This window comes from Pseudophryne corroboree, chromosome 3 (assembly GCF_028390025.1).
Source record: "Pseudophryne corroboree isolate aPseCor3 chromosome 3, aPseCor3.hap2, whole genome shotgun sequence".
Classification (NCBI taxonomy): Eukaryota; Metazoa; Chordata; class Amphibia; order Anura; family Myobatrachidae; genus Pseudophryne; species Pseudophryne corroboree.
Window position 1 is genome coordinate 356,900,523 of NC_086446.1, and position 24,574 is coordinate 356,925,096.

Consider the following 24,574-nt stretch of genomic DNA (forward strand, 5'->3'; position numbering starts at 1 on the left):
GACAGGGCGGCACAAGAAGCAGTATGGCGATGGCAGAAGCCACAAGGATTCTCCGATGGGTGGAAAATCATGTGTTAGCACTGTCAGCAGTGTTCATTCCCGGAGTGGACAACTGAGAAGCAGACTTTCTCAGAAGACACGACCTCCACCCGGGAGAGTGGGGACTTCATCCAGAAGTCTTCCAAATGATTGTACACCGTTGGGAAAGGCCACAGGTGGACATGATGGTGTCCCGTCTCAACTAAATGTTACAAAGATATTGCGCCAGGTCAAGGACCCTCAGGCGATAGCTGTGGACGCTCTGGTAACACCGTGGGTGTACCAGTCGGTGTATGTGTTCCCTTCTCTGCCTCTCTTACCCAGGGTAATGAGAATAATAAGAAGGAGAGGAGTAAGAACTATACTCATTGTTCCGGGTTGGCCAAGAAGAGCTTGGTAACCAGAACTCCAAGAAATGATCTCAGAGGACCTATGGCCTCTGCCGCTCAGACAGGACCTGCTGCAGCAGGGGGCCTGTCTGTTTCAAGACGTACCGCGGCTGCGTTGACGGCATGGCGGTTGAACGCCGGATCCTGAAGGAAAAGGGAATTCCGGAGGAAGTTATCCCTACGCTATTTAAAGCTAGGAAAGAAGTGAACGCTAACCATTATCACCGCATATGGCGGAAATATGTTGCGTACTGTGAGGCCAGGAAGGCCCCAAAGGAGAAATTTCAGCTAGGTCGATTTATGCACTTCCTACAGTCAGAGGTGACTATGGGCCTACAATTGGGTTCCATTAAGGTCCAGATTTCGGCTCTATCGATTTTCTTCCAAAATGGAACTGGCTTTACTGCCTGAAGTTCAGACATTTGTCAAGGGAGTGCTGCATATTCAGCCCCCTTTTGTGCCTCCAGTGGCACCGTGGGACCTCAACGTGGTGTTGGGTTTCCTAAAGTCACATTGGTTTGAGCCACTCAAAACCGTGGATTTAAAATATCTCACGTGGAAAGTGGTCATGCTTTTGGCCTTGGCTTCGGCAAGGCGGGTGTCAGAATTGGCAAAAGCCCCTATTTGATTTTCCATATGGATAGGGCAGAATTGAGAACTCGTCCCCAGTTTCTTCCTAAGGTGGTATCAGCTTTTCACTTGAACCAACCTATCGTGGTGCCTGCAGCTACTAGGGACTTGGAGGACTCCAAGTTACTGGACGTAGTCAGGGCCTTGAAAATTTATGTTTCCAGGACGGCTGGAGTCAGGAAGACTGACTCGCTATTTATCCTGTATGCACCACACAAGATGGGTGCTCCTGCTTCAAAGCAGACTATTGCTCGCTGGATTTGTAGCACAATTCAGCTTGCGCATTCTGTGGCTGGCCTGCCGCAGCCTAAATCTGTAAAAGCCCATTCCACGAGGAAAGTGGGCTCTGCTTGGGCGGCTGCCCGAGGGGTCTCGGCTTTACAACTTTGCCGAGCTGCTACTTGGTCAGGGGCAAACACGTTTGCAAAATTCTACAAATTGGATACCCTGGCTGAGGAGGACCTTGAGTTCTCTCATTCGGTGCTGCAGAGTCATCCGCACTCTCCCGCCCATTTGGGAGCTTTGGTATAATCCCCATGGTCCTTACGGAGTCCCCAGCATCCACTAGGACGTCAGAGAAAATAAGATTTTACTCACCGGAAAATCTATTTCTCGTAGTCCGTAGTGGATGCTGGGCGCCCGTCCCAAGTGCGGACTGTCTGCAATACTTGTATATAGTTATTGTTAACTACAATGGTTATTGTTGAGCCATCTTTTGAGAGGCTCTGTTGTGTTCATACTGTTAACTGGGTATATTATCACGAGTTATACGGTGTGATTGGTGTGGCTGGTATGAGTCTTACCCGGGATTCAAAATCCTTCCTTATTGTGTCAGCTCTTCCGGGCACAGTATCCTTACTGAAGTCTGGAGGAGGGTCATAGTGGGAGGAGCCAGTGCACACCAGGTAGTCCTAAATCTTTCTTAGCTGTGCCCAGTCTCCTGCGGAGCCGCTATTCCCCATGGTCCTTACGGAGTCCCCAGCATCCACTACGGACTACGAGAAATAGATTTACCGGTGAGTAAAATCTTATTTTTTTTTTTCACATACTCTCTACCTTTAAACTCATAGTAGGGACCTCCATATACTCACACTTTATATCCCTTTATTATCACTATTTTTTAGTGTGATGCCCTGGGGGGGTCCTTTGCTGGATCATGTTTGGGGGTTTCCTGCGTTCCGGATGTTGGCCCCATAATGTTAGGAACCTGCCCGACAAGAGGTGACCTGGACGATTGGTGGGTAGGCCAATATCATTGGCCAACGATATACTAACAACCTCTTATGATATACCAAATTATACTGTAATGATCGCTTAGTGCATCTGCACCCCCTTTTGTCTGTGTGTACTACTTTATTCTCAGCAGCATAGCACCTTTCATTACTGGAGGGTGTGCAATTTAGAACCATTTCCCCTACTATGCACCGCAATGTGCAGGTGCGGCATACGGGTACAAAGAGGATTGGTGCTGGACGATGGATTTAACGAAGAATCCATTTGCACAGCCAATCGCAAGGTGATTGACAGAAAGAGGGCACTTGTGGGTGTCAACTGACCGTTTTCTGGGAGTGTTTGGAAAAACGCAGGCGTATCCAAGCGTTTGCAGGGTGGGTGTCTGATGTCAATTCTGGAACAGGACAGGCTGAAGTGATCGCAGTGGCTGAGTAAGTCCAGAGCTACTCAGAAACTGCAAAAAACTTTTTTGTGCCTTCGGCTGCAAAAGCGTTCGCACACTTGCAAAGTGAAAATACACTCCCCCATAGGCGGCGACTATCTGATCGCAGCACAGCAAAAAGTTGCTAGCGAGCGATCAACTCGGAATGACCCCCATGGTTTTGCCCAGCTGCTAACAAATTTGCTGCTGCGATCAACTCTGAATTAGGCCCATGATTACAAAAAAAAGGTAAAAAATGAATGGCTCCAATAAATAAAAGTCATTACTCTACTGCACCACTCCTAGGTTTGGGGTGAAAAACTGTATTGGAGTCCCCTGATGAGGGCTGCACCCCCCCTCCCCCCCCCCCACTCCCAAACTACTGTGTACTGTGCTCTCTGTAATTAAGATAAAGCTTTACAGTTGCTTGTCCATTTAGCTAAAATTAAACGGATATGGGTCATTAAGTCGACCACACTTAGGTTAACTGTCATTAGGTCGACCACTATTGGTCGACAGTGACTAGGTCGACCCCTAAAATAGGTCGACACAGTCTTTAGGTTGACATGAACAAGGTCATGATTTTTTAAAAACTTTTTTTGGTATCGTTTTTCTTGTAAAGTGACGGGGAACCCCAATTAGTGCACCGTGTGCACTCGCATGGCTCGCTTCGCTCCCCATGCTTCGGGAAAGGTGCCTTGCTCCACAACCGCTGCGCTCTGCACAGATTACTGTTCCCAATCGTAGTCCACGTGGATCGTAAAGTATTAAATAGTTAAAAAAAATTTTTTGAAAAACACATGTCGACCTTTTCCATGTTGATCTAGTATGTGTCGACCTAGCGACCATGTCAACCTAATGCATGTCGACCAATAGTGGTCGACCTAATGACTGTCGATCTAAGTGTGGTTGACTTAATGACCGTATCCCAATTAAACTTCTGTACTTATACAGGTTGAGTATCCCATATCCAAATATTCCGAAATACGGAATATTCCGAATTACGGAATTTTTTTAGTGAGAGTGAGATAGTGAAACCTTTATTTTCTGATGGCTCAATGTCCACAAACTTTGTTTAACACACAAAGTTATTAAAAATATTGTATTAAATGACCTTCAGGCTGTGTGTATAAGGTATATATGAAACATAAATGAATTGTGTGAATGTAGACACACTTTGTTTAATGCACAAAGTTATTAAAAATACTGGCTAAAATTACCTTCAGGCTGTGTGTATAAGGTGTATATGAAACATAAATGCATTATGTGCTTAGACTTGGGTCCCATCGCCATGATATCTCATTATGGTATGCAATTATTCCAAAATACGGAAAAATCCGATATCCAAAATTCTTCCGGTCTCAAGCATTTTGGATAAGGGATACTCAACCTGTAATAACATCTATGCACAAAAATGTTTTTCTGATTCAAATTGTCAGTAGGACACCTCAAGCATTGACTACTAATTGCCAGTGACATTTTCAATTTTGATATCCAGTATTGGAGACAATCAGCTTCATGGTTTAAATAAATAGTGTAGTTCTGTACACTATGTTATATCTCTGAGAACTATATGCTTTTGGAGGAGGACCTGTAGAAATTGGTTCTTGTATAATTCCTAAAGGGCACTACCTCATCAGGGCCCTAGGTATCCTGCTGTCATCATTGCTGCTGCCACCACAGGCAGCACAACATCAGTAAGAATCTAATTACACTGAGAATGAGGACATTAGCAGCAGGGAACATGGATATGTTTACTGTATCCTGATGCAGTGTGGTTTAAAATACAAAGTTGACAGTGTCTAGGTCGACCCCAAAAAGTCGACGTGCAGAAGGTTGATCTTGCTAAAATGTCAACATTGACAAAAGGTCAACACGAGAAAGGTTGAAACATGAAAATGTCGATATGAGTTTTTTTGTTAATTTTGCTGTCATTTCCTCTGTATTAGCATGTGGAACCCCAATAAGTGTACCGCTTCGCTCACCATGCTTCGGACAAGCTGCCTCGATACGCTACCACTGCACTGAGCACAGGCTACTATTCCCAATCGTAGTCCACGTGGATGGTAAAGTATGAAAAAGTAAAAAAAAAAAAAATGGTCCAAAAAACTCATGTCGACCTTTTGCTTGTCAACCAATGTTATGACGACCTTTTGACAATTTTAACCTAATGCTTGTTGCCCTTATGGTGTCGACCTACTGACTGTCGACCTAGTAACTATCGACCTATCATCCAGATCCCAATGCAGTGCAGCCATAATATTAGTCTGCTCAGTACTTAAAGTGGTCCTGGAGAGGTGGAGGAACTCATTTCCCCCACTAACTACCCTCTAGCCATTAGCCGTTGCCAGGGCCAGTGCTACAGATTTTGGCACCCCCCATACAAACTATAAATTTGTACCCTACCTGCCATACTTTAAAAAATGGACGGTGCACACCAAGGAAGCAATGTGGCTACACAATTGTACCACCAATTCAAATAATGCCACACAGTAGCATGTAGTGCCCATGATACATATTACACCACATAGTAGTGTCCCTTATTCACATTATGACACACAGTAGTGCCCTTTATTCACGTTACACTACATAGTAGTACCCCTTATACGTGTAATGCCACACAGTAGTGCCCCTTATTCACATTATGCCACATAGTAGTGCCCCTTGTTCATGTTACACTACATAGTAGTACCCCTGTTATGCCACGTAGTAGTGCCCACTATACACAATGCCCACATTAGTGCCTCTTATACACAATGCCCAAGATAGTAGTGCCTCTTATACTCATAAAACCCACAGTAGTACTGCTGCTTATACACATAATGCCCACAGTAATAATGCCCCTTACACATAATGCCCACAGTAGTGCCACTTATACACATAATGGAAATCTGATTGCAAAAAACACCAGCAAAGAAACAAAGAATAAAATAGCTTAGAAAATTACCTTGTTTATAAAAACAGACCTCAAGCAGGCTTAGCCACGCTGTCACAGTCAGAGTTCATGTAGGTCAGAGGTCCTCCTTGGTGGTCTTGTTTGCTCAGCAGCATGGAGATAGACATTGCCTTGTAATCCACCCACTACATCTATTGATATAGCAATGTACCAGCAGCAGCACTGCAGTGACTGTGCAGTGACTTCCACTGGCAAGAGCAGGGGGAGGGGTCAGGGCCAGGATAAGTGACACAGCAAGGCAGCAGGCAGTAAGACCAATACAAGGCTGGGAGATGTGGGCTGATGCATTCTGCCTCTAAATGTAACTAACGGAATGCAATTCCACTCTGTTCCAGCCCACTTTAACCCCCGAGTCCTCTAATACATATCCAGCTCACAGTAAACTGGGACATAACAAATAATTATTCAAATGTTGTCATTTTGTGAAAACATCTAAAGACATGTCTGATGCTTTCTATGAAAATGTTGCACAAATAACTTTGCCTAATTATGTATACTGTACTGCCAGAGGCGTCGGAACTGGGGGGGCAAGGGGGCAGCTCGCTCCCCCCCAAAAAAATATGAGAGGCGCCGCTGCCGATATACAGGAGGAGCGATGTGCGGTCAGCTGAAAGACCGCACATCACAACCTCCGTGCAGGGACTGAGCAGCAGCGGCAGAATGCGCCTGTGTGCAGAGTGATCCTCCTCGACCCAGTTCAATGGGGCTGGCCGCCGCCCACTCCCCCCTCCCCTTACCAGGGCTGGTTCACGGCCCCAGAGAAGTGCCGTGATTCGCGGGTGATAAGGGGGCGTGGCCTAATGCCGAGAAGTGTCCTCCTTTGATTACAGACCTGTGGCTGGGGACTTGGTTGTGTCTGTCAGGTAAGAGTCTCTCCCGCCCGCTCCCACTCCCTCTCTCTCCCCCTCTGGCAAGTGCAGGATTTGTAAGGGAGGGGGGTCCATATATGTACATCATATAAAAAAATAACTCAAAGTGGGCAGAAGTGGGCAGAACTGACTGAAGTAAATCAAGCCACCGCATCCACATGTCACAGACCTCTCTCGAACTGGCAGCCAATCAAGATCAGCCGTGCAGCCGCTCCTGACTGGCTGCCAGTCCGTGGCAGATTTTAAATAGTAGTGGCGGTCATAGGAAAAGCACCAAAGGTCGCCGACCACAGCCGCCTCCTCTCTTGCACCATCGCCACCCTCTGCCTCCTCTGCTGCATCACCGCCGCCCTCCGTCTCCTCTGCACCTCCGCCAACTCCCAGAGCCTCCTCCTCCTCTGCATCATCTCCAACGCCCACAGCCTCCACCGCCACGCGCCGACCACAGCCTCCTCATCCACCGCACCGCAGACCACAGCCTCCTCCGCATCGCCGCTGCTCAATAGGTAATTTTACTCTGCTGCGTTCCTCTCTCCCTTTGTCCCTATGGTCACTCTCCCAAACCATCTCTCCCTGTCCCTCTGTCACTCTCCTTGTCCCTAAGTCACTCTCCCTGTCCCTCTCCCGGATGGTATGTAGGTTCCCGGCTGTTGGAATCCCAGCGCACAGTATACCGGCGCTGGAATCCCAAAACCTTTTCTCCCTCTTGGGGGTCCATGACCCCCCTGGAGGGAGAATAGATAGTGTAGCTCGCTACCGTGCCCGCAAGGGGCTCATTTGCACTCGCTCAGCTGTCGGTATGCCGGCGCCGGTATGCTGGCCGCCAGAAGCCCGGCCACCGGCATACAATACTACACCCCCCTCTCCCTGTACCTACGTCCCTGCTGCCAATCTCCCTGAATTGTGTCTCATTCTGTGTGGCATAATGTGAATTTCGGCTCATTCTGTGTGGTGTAATGTGAATTGCGGCTCATACCGTGTGCTATAATGTGAATTTTGGCTCATACTGTGTGCTATAATGTGAATTTCGGCTCATACTGTGTGCTATAATGTGAATTTCGGCTCATACTAATGCCTCATATTATATATATATATATATATATATATATTGTCAAAGTCGAAAAATATTACAGAACACGCAGCACGTATAAAATACACACACATGCCCACTGCGCATGCACTTGTTGCATCGTGCGTGCTCATATCCGCAATTTGCGTATGGTCGCTCCCGCGGTCCTGCGCGTGGTATGGGTATTTACGGTGGAGTTTGTGAACGCATGGAGGTCTATCAAAACATTACATATTTAATCCAAATAGTGCACATTGTACACATAGCCCCCCTGCACCACATCAGCAAGTATCAACAGTTTAAATGATTCCAGAACAAAGGGATTCACCTTTGCATGATAGGAGGGGACAGACTAAGGTTATAAGGTGGTGTCTGGTATCCGGCTGTAGGGTATTTTAAGGGTAACATTCCGGTGTTGGTTTGCGGAAGATCGCATGTTCCTGTGGATAGTTATGTGCAGAAGCAGAATATAGATATAAACTGTATTTACTGTATATTATGTATGCGGCGGGAATCCAGAGGAGACCACCCACAAGAGCAGTTGAGAAAGACATCGTCCACCTTTTCAAATCAACCTATGACCTCTCCTGTACTGTAAAGATGCATCCCTGTTCCAATGGACAAAGGGATTACAGTATCCATTGTATTGCTTTTGGAAGTATTGTATAAAAAGCCTGTTGCTGCCTGGCCGGTCAGAAGACTCTCAACGCTATCTACCTGATTAACGGAGGACTGGACCAGGAAGCGCATGCGAATATTCTCACGTATGTACATTGACTGTAGCCATTTACTCTGTGTATTGTAGTGTATAAATTGTATTGTTAACCCCCTTTCAGATATATTACTCTGTGGTGTCGGAACCCAGTGATTAACTACAAATCGGTGTTGTGTCCTCTTTTCCCTGCTAGGGTTTAAAGTGTATTACATTGCCTAACTGTATAAGGTTTTAAAGTGTATTAATTAAGTGTGTACGCTCTGCGTGTACTCAGTACCCCCAGCGCGGTGTTCGTACGCAGAGTCCGTACACGGTACGGGACTCGTTACGCAAATAGCGTAAAGGGTACATAGAGTGCATATTAAGTTTAGCGGCCGTAGCTGCTCCATGGTAAAGGTGTGTTTAAAGGTATAGCTTTATGGTTTAAGATAATATCGACATTATCAATTGGTGGCATCGTCCGGTTTTTCCACATACCCGCAGCCTAGCAGGTTAAAGCAGACTTTATCAGCAAAGGGCAGACAGGTATCCTACGTAAACCTTTTTCTGGCTGCAGGATACACTGGGAAACCCTATTTTATTGCTGATTAGATGGCGTCTGCTCTGCATGGTTTGTAGGGATGCTGGTGGGACCCGTAAAGTAAATACGCAAAGCTATTTAAAAAGTCTGTGAATTTCTGTTTGGCGCCAAATGCGCACACAACACAAGCGTACACCTGTACTTTGTATACTTGCTCATATTGTTGCCATAAATACTGATTACTAGATTCATTTAGACCTGTGCGGAGAAATTTGTTGCTATTTAGTTAAAAATATAGAATAAATATTAAGGAAGTAAACACAAAACACAAATACAGTCTGGCCTAGTTAAACAGGTTTATACAGAAAGAAACTATGTTGTGTTAAGTAAACGATTATAGGTAATATCGCTTACATTTATAGAAGTGTGGGATTTGTACTATTGCGGACGTACGGTTTTTGTACACGTGTCTCGGACAAAGGACGGGACTGCGTACGCAACGTAAAGACATACACACGGTCGCGTGTTTACGCAACGTGCGTAAGGGTACGACCGCTAAGTACAAATTACACAATAGCATTGTTTAGTTTAGGGTCGGGACAGTAGCCACGCTACATTAGCACAAATTGCTCGGTTTCCAAGATTTAGTTTAAATAAAACCTTTTTTACTGCATTGCCTCTGGTACTAAGGCTGTTTATCTGAATGAAAGATAATTTTCTGTACAGAAAAACCAAAGTGTATTTGAGTGAACGAACGTGAGTGAGCAAACATAATAAAGGTTTTGTGGACCCAGGGAATTCGGGATCCCGTCGAGTGGTACATCAAGTGAGTGGAGACTTGGTGGCGTGAGGCAGCTGACTTACGTTAATATAGATTGAAGTACAAAGGAGCAAGGTAGCAGAGTACCGCGGCCCAGGAGGTCAGCGAGGTTTAGAGTACCGCAGCCCAGGCGGTTAGCAAAGGTTTACCCATTTAGTTTTTTTTTTTATACGCTCCAGGTGAGGTTTCGCAGCCTGAAAATCGATTACAGTGGTCGTAAGGCTGATAAGTAACAAGTACCTATACGCTGTGCGATAGGACCGCGCGTTCGTGGATGCAATATTTTGCGCAACGTGATACCCTTTTTACGAGCTTTGCGTAAAATCGCGGTATCATTAGCGCTGTATATGGCATACGCAAGCGTGATTTGTGTATAATAAAGGTTTAGGGAGTTGTCGCTGGTCTCTCTCAGGAAATCTCCAACAACTTATATTTACTGGAAAGGGTAAGTTATTCCCAGAAACTTCCAGTAAATAGAGGTTACATAGGGCCCTAAGTTGGGTACATTGCCTTCGCTATTGACAGTGTATGGTAGTACTGGCCAACGTGGGCGGTGAGCGGGTGAAGAGCGCTCAGAGAACTTTCACTGTTGCCTTATATTGAGTATTTTGTTTTTTTGTGTGGGATTAGCCGAAAGGACAATACCTGCAAAAATATGGGGGCCAGTTGCTCAAGTAAGGGACGTTCAACCATTTTCAGGTTGACATACCGCGGCCCAAGGGGTCAGCGAGGTTCATAATGTGTGAGAAGTATGGACCACACACAGAAGTTTTGTGCAATGAATGGGAACGTATGACTGCGGAAGATAGGGAACCATTCCCTAAGGTAGGCAGTTTTGAACCAGAGGTATTGCAGTATTTAAGGATTAGGATATGTCTGATAAAATCCCGAAAGCAAAGGGTCAGACACACAAACTGTTTAAATTTATGGCAGCAAGAGGGCGATATGCAAAGAGAATTAGCTCACGCAGCAGGTTCCAAACCTAGCAGGAAAATGATGGCAACCGCACCACCACCACCGTATATTGTAGGGGAGAAAGTGGCTACAGACAATGGCATATTGGTATCCGATAAGAGTATAGTTGATAAATGTACTAACGCTAACCCTTGCCAGTTGTATCCCATTTTAAATTTTCCCCAGGACTGCGAGCAAGAAGATGAGCCCAGCACGATATCGGCACTCTCTCTAGCAGCCACCATACAGAACACTCAGGTGGGCACGGCCCAACCAGTAAGATCAGTAGTAAGGCCCCCTAGCGGAGGGATAAGTGAGGTCGTGTCCACAGGTAAGTACGGTACCATACATTATGCAGAGACAATAGCTCCTCAGATTGTGGAGTCAACTCAGAATGACGTAATTGAATTAAATCCTGTCAGGGTGATCGCAGTCCCCAATGGGAAGACTGACGCTCAGGGAGTCACTCCCATCAGGAACATTGCTATGCATTGTTCCTGGTCCCGGACAGAATTGAGGACAATTATGTCTGAATTTCCCGATCCCAGAAAGGATCTAGTCGCATGCCACAGGTTCATTAAAGAATTAGGTAACGCCACGAACCCACAAACAAAGATTGGCGAACAGTGCTACGAGTATGTTTACCTTCCAATATTGACCCCGCAAAATTCATTACTGATTGTAAATTAGACGCAGAAGTACCTCTCACTGATGAGTACACTCAGGAGAATGTACGACAAATAAATCTGCAATTAGGAGTATATTTCCCTACTGTTGTCAAATGGAATAAAATCTTTTCCATAAGACAAAAATAAGGTGAAATGGCATCTGAATATTTCCACCGAGCACTGCAGGAAATGGCTAGATACACTGGGATCGAGGACATTAAGGACAATGTACATCACAGGGAGGTAGCTGTGTCAGTATTAATGGACAGTTTAAAAGAGACATTAAGAACAAGGGTACAAACCACTCTACCTAACTGGAGAGGAATCTCGGTGGCTGCATTAAGAGTCCGCTATCGAGTACGATCGGAACGTCATTAAGCACAGGGAGTCACAGGGGGATAAGCTGATGACAGTAAGTATAAATGCTCTTACAACCAAACCGCATCAGCCAAAACCCCAGACCCCTGATGGTAAGTCACGTGTAGTAGTATGCTATAACTGTCAGAAGGAAGGACATTTTGCACGGAATTGTAGGTATACAAACACACATAAGGTATACCGACCCCCTAGACCAGGATATGAACCACACTATAATACACATAATAGGGATCAGGGATCGCATAGGAGAAGTTATGAGCCACATGCAGGGGAAACAAGGAGGTACCCACCTAGGAGGGACTGGCAGGCCTCCGAAAATTCTCAGTTACCCCCCTCACATATTGTAGCTGCCAGTGCGCTGCGGGAGGGTCACAATATACAATAGGGGTTGGGCCACACCTGTAGTCTGCAGCCAGTGAAGTTGATTGCTAGCCTTGGTAGTGAACCTGAGGTCACAGTTGGTGTAGATGGTAGATCATTACCTTTTCTTGTAGATACAGGGGCGGCCAGGTCAGTGTTAAATTCGACGGTAGGTATGAAAACCACGGGTAAAACAATTTCGGCAATGGGAGTAACAGGAGTAGTGCAACACTACCCTTTGAGTAGACCTGCGGAGATTACGATAGGGCCTTTGCAGACCAAGCATTCCTTTTTGCTAGCTGCATCAGCTCCGACTAATCTACTTGGGAGAGATTTATTGTGTAAAATGAAATGTGTCATATATTGTACTCCTGAAGGTGTCTTCTTGGATATACCCGAGAATCACGTTCAGGAAGTGCAGGATATGTTAGACACCCCACAAAGGCTAATGTCACACTCTGCTGTTATAGACAGGTTTCCATCAAAGGTAGAGGAAATGATCTCACGAATACCGGGATCCCTCTGGACTAAAGATGGACAAGACACTGGATTGATGGCGAATGTAGCTCCCGTAGTAGTGCAAATAAAAGATGGTAGGATAGCTCCAAAAATCCCTCAGTATCCTTTGAAGCCAGTGGTGGAATTAGGAGTGTACCCAGTCATAGAGCGCTTGCTACAACAGGGCATCCTAATCAGTACGTCCAGCACTGCCAATAGTCCCATCTTCCCTGTGAAAAAGAGTGGGGGGGAGGGGTTACAGGCTAGTACAGGATCTAAGGGGGATAAACAAGATAGTTGAGAGCCAATTCCCTGTAGTGCCAAATCCAGCTGTCATCCTCATGCAAATTCCCCCTACTGCAAATGTTTTCACTGTCATTGACCTCTGTTCTGCTTTCTTTTCTGTCCCTCTGCACCCTGACAGCCAATACCTGTTTGCATTTACATACAGGGGAGTACAGTACACCTGGACTTGCCTACCCCAAGGTTTCATTGACAGCCCAAGTATTTTCTCCCAGGCTTTGCATGACTGTTTACAATCCTTTCAACCTGAGAGCGGATCAGTATTAATACAGTATGTAGATGACTTACTGTTGTGTTCTGATTCACTCGAATTGTCCTTGAAAGACACGAAACAGCTTCTGTTTCACCTTTCTAATACGGGACACAAGGTTTCAAAGGATAAGTTGCAGCTGTGCCAGACCAGGGTAAAATATTTGGGACATTGCTTGACGCAAGGACTTAGACACCTCACCACTGATAGAATACAGGCGATTCGCGACATGACTCTGCCACAAACCCAGCAACAGATCCGCACTTTTCTTGGAATGTGTGGGTGCTGCCGAAACTGGATCCCAGGGTTCTCCATACTGGCTTTACCTTTGCAAGAGATGGTCTCTTCGAACAAACCAGATCGGATCTCGCACACAGATGAGTCCGAACTAGCATTTGAGAGACTCAAACGGTGCCTATCACAGGCACCTGCATTAGGCATGCCAGATTATGGGAAACCCTTTGAATTGTACGGTACAGAGAGTGCTGGGTGTTCGGCAGGTGTTTTAACCCAGAGACATGGTGATGCCAGCAGGCCGGTAGCTTACTACAGTGCACAGTTGGACACCGTAGCGCGGTCTCTCCCCACATGCTTGCGAAGTGTTGCAGCGATAGCTTTGCTAGTAAGTAAAAGCGAAGATGTAGTGTTAGGACACAACCTGACAATCCATACACCTCATGCAGTGTCAGCCTTACTGAACTCCGCCCAAACCAGACATGTCTCATCGGCACGGTTTACAAAGTGGGAATTAGCACTAATGGCCTCTGTAAACATCACCATAAAGAGATGCAGCGCACTAAATCCTGCAACTTATCTGCCGGGTGTGCCTGGACAGGCACAAAGGATGGAGGATGAGAATTATGGTGTAGGAGGATTTAGTGTAGACACTGACACGCATGATTGTATGGAATACCTGAACCAGACTTTCACTGCAAGAACCGACATTAGTGACAACCCACTGGAAGGCGTAGATTTTACTTTTTACACTGACGGTAGTTGCCACAGACAGACGGACTCGGGAGACCTGTGTACTGGATACGCAGTCGTAGATGACAGAGGTATCATAGAAGCTGAACCCCTGGGCCCACCGCACTCAGCACAAGTTGCTGAGCTGGTCGCCCTAACCAGAGCGTGTGAATTGGCTAAGGGTAAGTCAGCCAATAAATACACAGATTCTAGGTATGCCTTTGGAGTAGTGCATGATTTCGGGGCCCTATGGCGCCTCAGAAATTTCATGACGGCAGCTGGCACATCTGTAGCGCATGCATCCCACATAAAAAGGCTTCTAACAGCGATACAAAGACCAGACAGAGTGGCTGTTATCAAGTGCAAAGCACACACTTACAAACAAGATCCAATCTCACTTGGTAACAGCCGGGCAGACGAAGCTGCTAAATCAGCAGCCAGCACCCCCAAACAAACAGATATCACATCACTGATGACATTCAACACAATCAACACACAAAAATTAATTGAAATGCAAAATTTGTGTTCTCCACAGGAAAGGCGGTCTGGAGGTCAAAGTGGTATGGCCTGGAGTCCTCAGGACTCTGGACAGGTGGACAGGTTAAGCCAGTGGCCCCCAGAGCATATCTTCCAAGCTTAGCTGAGGCGGCTCACGGTCTGACTCATCTGGGTAAAGAGGGTATGTGTAAGCTGGTGAGAGCCTACTGGTGTGCGCCAGGATTCTCTTCTCATGCGGGTAAGAGAGCAATGACATGCCTTACTTGCTTGAGGAAGAATATTGGAAAGTCAATACCAACAGAACCATCCCATATCCCTCCGACAGACGGCCCTTTTCAGGTAATACAAATTGATTTCATACAGTTACCACCCTGGAAGGTATTTCCGGTATAGGTATACTCGAGGAAGCAAGACCATGTGGGTTGGAGAAGTATCACCAGGGTACTGTGCTCATATCATCCAGCCTGATACTTGTACTGAGCAGATGGGATTACTAGGGATTGGGTTTTTCACTTGGAAAGTTTGTAATATGGTAATGTCATATTCTGTCCCGTATGTTCTCCCCGATGATGCCTATTTCATATGTGGGAGGAAGGCGTATAAGTGGCTTGCCCCGAGCTCAGAGGGATTGTGTTATGTTGGAAGAGTGTTGCCAGAGGTCATGACCATAACCCATGATAAGATGAAAGATGTTCACCGCAGTGCTCAGGCTCCTTATACTCATACTCACTATGAACACATTGTCAAGAGACACCTCATAGATAGGACAGAGCACGTATCCTCTGATTTGATCCACGAATCCACCGGGATTCAATTCCTTCTCGCATTAGACATCACCCGTACTGCCAGAGGAATTATAAATTATAGGTATATCCATGCGCTAGCGAACCTGATAGATAATATCACTGAGATGTATGACGACACCTTCAGGTATACGGGTAGGGAGTTACAAGCTTACAAGACAGAACTGATCCAGCACAGGATGGTCCTCAATTACATCACAGCCGTGACGGGTGGGTACTGTGTCACTTTGGCAACCCAATATGGTGTGAAGTGCTGCACGTATATTACAAACAGCACTGACGACCCCACAGAGATTATCGATCAAAAGATGGATGATATATTGCAGTTGCAGTTGAAGTGGGAGTTCCGGAGGAGACACAACCTTACCCTGACCGCTGTGGGTAATGAACTGACCAGCTGGGTCTCATGGTTGAACCCACGAAATTGGTTCTCAGGATTAGGAGAGTGGGCTCAAAATGTTATTATGAATGTAGGAAAGTTTCTCCTTTGTATCCTGGGAGTCGTCATAATTATTGGCTTGATATTTAGGTGTGTTCTAATTCTAACGCGGTGCAAGCACAGCACAAATTTGATGAGTTTAAGGAGCGGGGGCATTGTTACAGCAGCAGATTTAATTTACGACCCATCCATAGAGACAGTGTTATGATAAGGATTGCAAATGAATTCCATGGCCTGTTTCTTTCACCCGTTTTTCCTTTGTCTCCCCCTCTGCCCAGATACACCGATCCGGAAAAAGCATCGACTACACCCAAGAATGATTACGAAAATGTTATGTGAATGAATTTTAGATATGTGTCTTATCTTCATCTCTAAAGCCTTCAGTTAATGACACACATAGTCCACAGGTGATATCCACATATACAAGCACTCACATATGTTCCCCCTCCATGTATCATCAACTAAATGTGCACCCCATTTGTTGGAACAAGAAGCCGAAAAGAGCTCGGTAGTGTTTGTTGGCCCACTTACAGACCCTTAATACGGGATAAGAAGGATTTAATGTATACTTCGCAATACCTCGAAGCTTATCTAGAACATATACGGCACGATGATACATGCCCCTCAGGCATGGATTCATACATACATGCTTTTTACTATCCCACTAGGTCATACATTTCCCGCCTACAACTCTCCTCCTACCATCCAATCGTCTGTAGATATTGTATTGATATTTTTCTGTTTAGTGTTTAGATAGTGGCAGTTATTGTTGACTGCCAAAGGGTGGACTGTCAAAGTCGAAAAATATTACAGAACACGCAGCACGTATAAAATACACACACATGCCCACTGCGCGTGCACTTGTTCCGTCGTGCGTGCACATATCCGCAATTTGTGTATGGTCGCTCCCGCGGTCCTGAGCGTGGTATAAGTATTTACGGTGGAGTTTGTGAACGCATGGAGGGCTATCAAAACATTACATATTTAATCCAAATATGCACATTGTACACATAGCCACCCTGCACCACATCAGCAAGTATCATCAGTTTAAATGATTCCAGAACAAAGGTATTCACCTTTGCATGATAGGAGGGGACAGACTAAGGTTATAAGGTAGTGTCTGATATCCGGCTGTAGGGTATTTTAAGGGTAACATTCCGGTGTTGGTTTGCGGAAGATCGCATGTTCCTGTGGATAGTTATGTGCAGAAGCAGAATATAGATATAAACTGTATTTACTGTATATTATGTATGCGGCGGGAATCCAGAGGAGACTACCCACAAGAGCAGTTGAGAAAGACATCGCCCACCTTTTCAAATCAACCTATGACCTCTCCTGTACTGTAAAGATGCATCCCTGTGTCCAATGGACAAAGGGATTACAGTATCCATTGTATTGCTTTTGGAAGTATTGTATAAAAAGCCTGTTGCTGCCTGGCCGGTCAGAAGACTCTCAACGCTATCTACCTGATTAACGGAGGACTGGACCAGGAAGCGCATGCGAATATTCTCACGTATGTACATTGACTGTAGCCATTTACTCTGTTGTATTGTAGTGTATAAATTTTATTGTTAACCCCCTTTCAGATATATTACTCTGTGGTGTCGGAACCCAGTGATTAACTACAAATCGGTGTTGTGTCCTCTTCTCCCTGCTAGGGTTTAAGAGTGTATTACATTGCCTAACTGTATAAGGTTTTAAAGTGTATTAATTAAGTGTGTACGCTCTGCGTGTACTCAGTACCCCCAGCGCGGCATTCGTACGCAGAGTCCGCAAATAGCGTAATGGGTACATAGAGTGCATATTAAGTTTAGCGGCCGTAGCTGCTCCATGGTAAAGGTGTGTTTAAAAGTATAGCTCTATGGTTTAAGATAATATCGACATTATCAATATATATATATATATATATATATATGAAACTAGTGAAGAACAAGGGCGCCTATTTAGTGTTTTTTTAAAATTAATATAAAGTGAATCAAGTGATAATGTATGGACATCACTTATCTGATACACACACTTTCTTCGGTCTCATGACCAATGCACATGTGTAAAGAAAAATAAAACAGAAATAACATAGCGCGTACAGTTTTCAAAGCAGATTTCACCATAAAAATAGAACTAGTTGTATCTAAAAAAACCTCCTAAGGATAAGCAAACCCTCAATGGTAAAAATCCACCAGCAGGGATTATTTAAGGTTTTATATATATATATATATATATATATATATATATATATATATCGTATATTACAGTATATATATATAATATATGTCAAAAAAATAATAATATGGCCTCCATAGACCGGCAGCACAGGCAGCAAGATCCCCTTCCTCCCCTCCAGGAACTGATAGCACACAGGCACCACAACCACAACATAGACAGTAAACAGGCTGGCACCATGATCATTCCTCACTATCCCCCCCGCCACGGTCCCTGCACTCATGCTGGTCAAGGAGAGCTTAATTCATTATTAAATACCGGCGCCCACCCGCCCCTGCCATGGACACCTCACCTTGCTGCTCTGAAGTCAGTGCTGTGGAAGGGAGTGAAGATATGGAAGACTGCACCACTACCATGCGCCAGGCTCTCACCTCTCAGCTCCACTACGGGAGATCAGCCTGAGAGGAGTCCCCCTACATGCCATGATTGGTGGCATGGGGGGTTCTTAGGTACTCAGATCCCCCCTGCGTGCGCATATGCTGCTCGCTCTCCCTAACACTCTCCCCTCCTGCACCTCTCTCCCTGACACTCTCTCTTGCTCCTCTCTGTCGCCGACACCCTCTTTGTTTCTCTCTCACTCCCCTGTCTCTCCTGCTACCCTAAGGGGAATTGTAGTGGATAGGGATGTATGGAGTGGAGGTGGGGAAGGGGGGCCCTAATATTTCTGTTGCAGACCCAGCCTGCTCCCCTGAGGTCCTGGGGGCCAGCCTCACCTACACAATGGTGCTTGCCAGCGCAGTGCTGCAGTCCCATGCTCCTCCTTTCCCCATCGCAGCACCTCCGTCAGTGGGGCTCCCGGCCTCCATCTACATGGTGCGGCCTCCTCCCCACCGTGGTGCTGCCTCCTTTTCATCCCCATAGTATCGCCTCTTCCTCCTTGTTGGCTCCGCCCCGAGGGGTGCCAAAATGAGGATCTATCTTGCCCCCCCCAACCTATAAATGTTCTGACTCCCCTGTGTACTGCTGAAGAAGATTACTATGGGTCTGATTCAGAGTTGTAAGCTAATGCACTCATAGATGTGATCCCATGCACAGTGGATATGCGGAAATATGTAAATAACCCCAACACCTGGATTTTTATTGAGATGGCCATCGGCATCTTTGCAGATCCAAGCAACTGTGTACAAATAAGCTGCAGCTGTTACATTGATAATTGACTCCGTGAGTAACCCTATGGTTGCGCAGTATGACCATGGGAACTGAGGTGCTTGTGCCGTGTTTTGTGTGCACAGCATCACAATTGTAGGCTGCGACATGCCCCAAAAACATCAGCGACACACACCTGCATTTTTGTACCACTCCCTGTTACCGCCCCTATCAGACCCTGACTGTCAATCACTTTGCAGATAAATCCACATTGCAAGTGACATCTCTAAGGCACCTTGGCATGTGCACAGTGTGTCTAAGATGCATGTGCAGTCAGCCGATAATCGCCCAGCTCCATAAATATTGGCATTACATACATCTTTAAATCAGAAAAGGAAGGGGAGGGGGGTTTGGGGGGCGGAGGAAGAGGGGGCTACACATGTAGCGATTTTTACAAGAGATGTGTGCTGAGCGATTTAGCATAGGCGATGTCCCTTGAACATCCCGGTACCTAGATCGCTCATACACACGTAGTGATCTGTGTTGAGCGATCTGTACTGAGCGATTTGTGCTAAGCAAATAAAAAGGTATCAGGCAGGGGAGTTGTGGGTGACATCAATCGCTATCACTCATTCCTGTACACATGAGCAATTGCTAAGCAATCTGACTAGATTTTGCCAATCTGGAGCCGGCAATGGCGACTCGGGGGGCTGTACATTGCTATCACTATGGGGTATACACACGAAGCAATGTGTGCTTAATTTTGAAGCAATCGAGTCAGATTGCTTAGAAATTAAGCAAAAATTGCTACGTGTGTACCCCCTTTAGACTTGGTGTTCCTGACCACTGTAGATTGTATTACCTTTAGAATACAGGAAAAAGTAACCCATCACCTGATAACAATAAGGAGTTAGGAGCACAGCTGCTGCTGTATAAAAGAGGTGATTGCCTACCTCACAACAACTCAAATTAAATACTAGTATCTGCGCTGTTGTAACCTAGTTGGGACAATTATAAACTCAATATTTAAACCCATACGTATTTATTAAAATTTGAAAAGATGGGCGTGGCCTGGCAAGCAAGCTGGACGGACGTGCTTGAGTCTAGCTCCTGGTGCCTGGGTGGAAAATCTCCCTTATAGCCCTCTCTCTGGCCCATATCCAGGCCCATCTGTCCTCTGACTGTTATTCTAGCCCCCCCTGCACCCAGTGTGACGGGTCCTGGAGCCGGGGGAGGCCTCCTGCCTCCTTGCGGGTTGGGGCATACGTGCCGAGCAAAAGCCGGGGGCTAGATTTGTATTGGGATCCCGACCGCGGCGGACGTGTGTTGTATGACCCGGCGGTACGATCCATAACTCACCGAGACCGGCTCTCCGTATTGTAGTCCCATCTGCAGGCTCCGTATGCGCCGGGAGGCGCTCCGTGCCCGCCCGGCGAGGTGAGAGACCTGGCGCGAACAGCTGCCTGCCTCCGTCTGTCGGGACGGAGCTCCGTGGTTGCCGGGGCGACCGCCGCGGTTTGCTGGAAGCCGGCGGCCGCCCCCCCCCCCCGCCGAGTGACTGACATCGGAAGCGGCTCTCCTCTGCTGCACTGAAGCCGCCTGCCCTCCATACCTCCGAGACCCACAGAATCCCTCACGGCGGCCTGTGGCGGTGCACTTGGCTGCTGGCGGCCATTTTGGATACAGGACCCGGGACGCATTTGTAATCCTCAGCGGCTGGAAGTGGGGCTGGGGAGCCCTGGTCGTCGGCTGGACCGTGGCTGGGGGGCTCTACCTGCTGGACCCTGCCTATTGCCCCCAATATGCTTTCTTGTGGCAGTGCGGGGAGATAGTGTATCTCTGAGTCTCATCACATCTCGCCCAGACACTGTCTCACTGCTTCCCACCACCCTATCACTGGGGGGGATCAGTTCACACAGGACTGCAGAAAATAAGATCAGGGGGGACCCCTTGGACCCGTTCTTTAAACTCTGCATGGGTCTCCGCTGCCAATATTCTATGCCTTGTTTCACCTATGATATTCGAGGCTGGAGCTCCATCTACTGGCAGCTCTAATGTTTGATTTCGGCTACATGACAGACCCTGATTCTCTCATAATGTGATCCATTGGAACCTGCCCTGAGTCTTGGGACCGCCTATGTCATAATATTAACGCTGTCCTATCCCTGCTACCGGGACTTTTCTAACACATTGATGCAGTGATTCTCTCTCACCGCCCTATACGCACACATGTCCACCATGACTAGAGGTAATAAAAAGCAACATGGCACAGCTGTGACCCAGAGCATAAAAAAATTTGCCTACTCAGATACTAAATCTCCAGGACAGGGGACTCCCTCACAACCCGACGTCTCAGACTCGGAGGACTCCGACCATTCTCCATTGACCCGAAAGGATCTCCATTTGCTTTTCCGCGAAATTAAGGAGACGAGGAAATCTGTGCAGGCGGTACAGGCGGAGGTACACTCGGCCATTACCTCTCTTAAAGCTGACGTTACAGATCTTGGAGACAGGACGGATCACTTAGAGTCTAAAATGGACGAAGTGGTCGCTTTCCAACAGGGGGTAGACGATGATGTCCAGAGCCTAAAGCAAGAAATGCACCTACTCCTAGAACGTCAGGAGGATCAGGATAATCGGGCGCGCCGGAATAATCTTCGCACGGGGGGTCCCCGAGGACGTTGATATGTCATCTCTGCACGACTACCTCAAGAAACTGTGCACCTGTCGCCTTCAACTCCGCCAGATCGGTTTCTGTTGGATAGGGCCCACAGGGCTCTCCGCCCTCGCTCTCAGGATCAAGTCCAACCCAGAGATGTTATTCTGCGCTGCCATTATTATTCGGCTAAGGAAGACTTGCTTAGGGAGGCTAGAAAGCTTTCCAAGCTGGATTTCCTGGGACATTCCCTTCAAATATTCCAGGACATTGCTCATAGCACACTACTTAAAAGAAAGGAATTCCGACCCATTACCTTGGCTCTTTGAGACAGTGGCATTCGCTATAGGTGGGGTTTCCCCTTTCGTATTCTTGTATGGCATCATAACCGCCTCCACTCGGCTAGGGACCTAGCCGAAGCTAAAGGACTCTTACGCAATCTAGGCATTACCCCGCCTCCAACCTTGTCTGAGTCTCCGCAGCGGATGAACGAGGCTCCTTCTGTGGAGGCGACTGACACTCCGAGACGCTCCCTGAACCGAGACTGGTCACGAGTGCCCTCGGCACGAAAATCCGCCTCTGCTGGCCCTAACGCTTGATGCCATACCCGCTTAAATATTGTTTTATTTACATATTATATTACCTCCACGTGTGCCTATTTTGTTGAGATGTAATTTTTCTCTGTTTCCGTCCCACCACCGGCCCGGTTCCCCGTGCACCTGGCACAACCAACTAGGCATTTAGCCTTTGCTACTGTAGCCGGGTGTGCGGGGAGAGTATAGAGCTGTAGTTCCCCCAGTGGGGAGGGTATCCCTTTGTGCTGGAACTCGCACCTCTTGTTCTATTAAGAGTGGGTACTATCCTCCGATTACGGATTTGGATATCCACTATTATATTATTAATGTGTGTTAATACTAGCCCCCGCTTAAGGTAATGGGGGTAATTCCAAGTTGATCGCAGCAGGAAATTTTTTAGCAGTTGGGCAAAACCATGTGTAGTGCAGGGGAGGCAGATATAACATTTGCAGAGAGAGTTAGATTTGGGTGGGTTATTTTATTTCTGTGCAGGGTAAATACTGGCTGCTTTATTTTTACACTGCAAATTAGATTGCAGATTGAACACACCACACCCAAATCTAACTCTCTCTGCACATGTTATATCTGCCTCCCCTGCATTGCACATGGTTTTGCCCAATTGCTAACAGAATTCCTGCTGTGATCAACTTGGAATTACCCCCAATATTTGTTTCAGCCTTGGATAGCCACTGTTATTTTACTAGATGCCCTATAGGATGGTGGGGATTAGGAACAGTTGCTTACTCTTATATTCCTTAAATATTAGTTCCCGGACTCGGGGCACCATGATGAGTGCCCGTCACCCCTGATGCACCTGGCCCGGCCAGGCCGCGTCCCCACAACTGGGTCTTATACCTTAGTCCGGTCGTTGTCACTTAGTGATCCCCTTTGGTTTTCCCCTGACCGGCGCGTTTGGCCAGATGTAGTTTCTTCTGGTCTCCAACCTTCCCCTCTTCCCTATCTCTCCCATGTTTTGCTCCCCCTGTTTCTGTTTTTGTGTCCTTATCCTTTTTTTGTCCGTTCGTGTAAAGCTGTTTGCAGAGTGTCGTATATACTTACAATGTTTTTGTTCTGGTTTCTCATAGGGTTGCGGTGTCCGGAGGGAGGTGATGAAGCGTTTCAAAACCTGGCTGGCCATGGCTCTTAAAGTTTATTCGCACAACGTCAAAGGTTTGAACAGCCCTAACAAACGCACCAAGCTATTCCTCTCTCTTAAACAGGCCAAGGGTGACTTGGTTTTCCTACAGGAAACCCATTTTAAGAAATCCCTTCACCCTGATTTAAAATCCAAAGCTTACCCCCTTACATTTCATGCATGTGATGCTACACGCAAGAAGAGGGGGGTCTCCACTCTGATAGCTGCCCACCTTACGTTTGAATTGTTGGACAGTCATGCAGATAAATCAGGTAGATGGCTTATTCTTGTTGGGAAACTAAATGATAGCCTATGTACCCTTGTTAATGTCTACGCCCCAAATCAAAATCAAGCTACATTCTTCGGGAGGCTGAGTGCACATTTGACTAGACTTGGTAGAGGAGAGGTCATTGTTGCAGGAGATTTTAATGAGGTGCTGGATGCCTCCTTGGATAGGACCTCCCCTCCTCTTTCTCGGTCTCCTAACCGCCCCCGCCCGACCTCGGCATCTCTTGCTCTGCTAGATCTACTGAAACTTCACTTGCTATTTGACTCTTTTAGGCTATCTGAACCACTGACCAGGGACTACACCTTCTTTTCCTCTGTACACAAGTCCTACTCTAGAATTGACATGATCCTACTCAGCCGGGATCTATCCTCTAAACTGAAATCTGCCAGCATTCTCCCTATGATTTGGTCTGACCACTGCCCGATCACTGCCGATCTCCAATCCATCGCCCCACGCCCTCCTCCCGTTTCCTGGCGTCTGAACGATTCCATACTACATAGCCAGGAAATTACCAGCCAGATCAAAGACTGCCTTGCTGACTACTTTCTTCTCAATGACCTCCCGGAAACTTCTCCAGCCACTCTATGGGAGGCGCATAAAGCTGTGCTACGTGGTCATTTGATTAGCCAGGCAGCTAGACTTAAAAAATCCCGGGAGCTTAGCTTCCTTTCCCTCTCTACTAAACTCCAAGCCCTTGAGCGCCAACATAAACTCTCTCCTACCCCGTCTAACCTAGAGCCCCTGATAGAAGCTAGAAATGCAATGTCACTCTCTCTGTCGGAACGTACGGCAAAGACTCTTCAGAGGCTTAACCAGACCTTCTATGAGAAAGGCG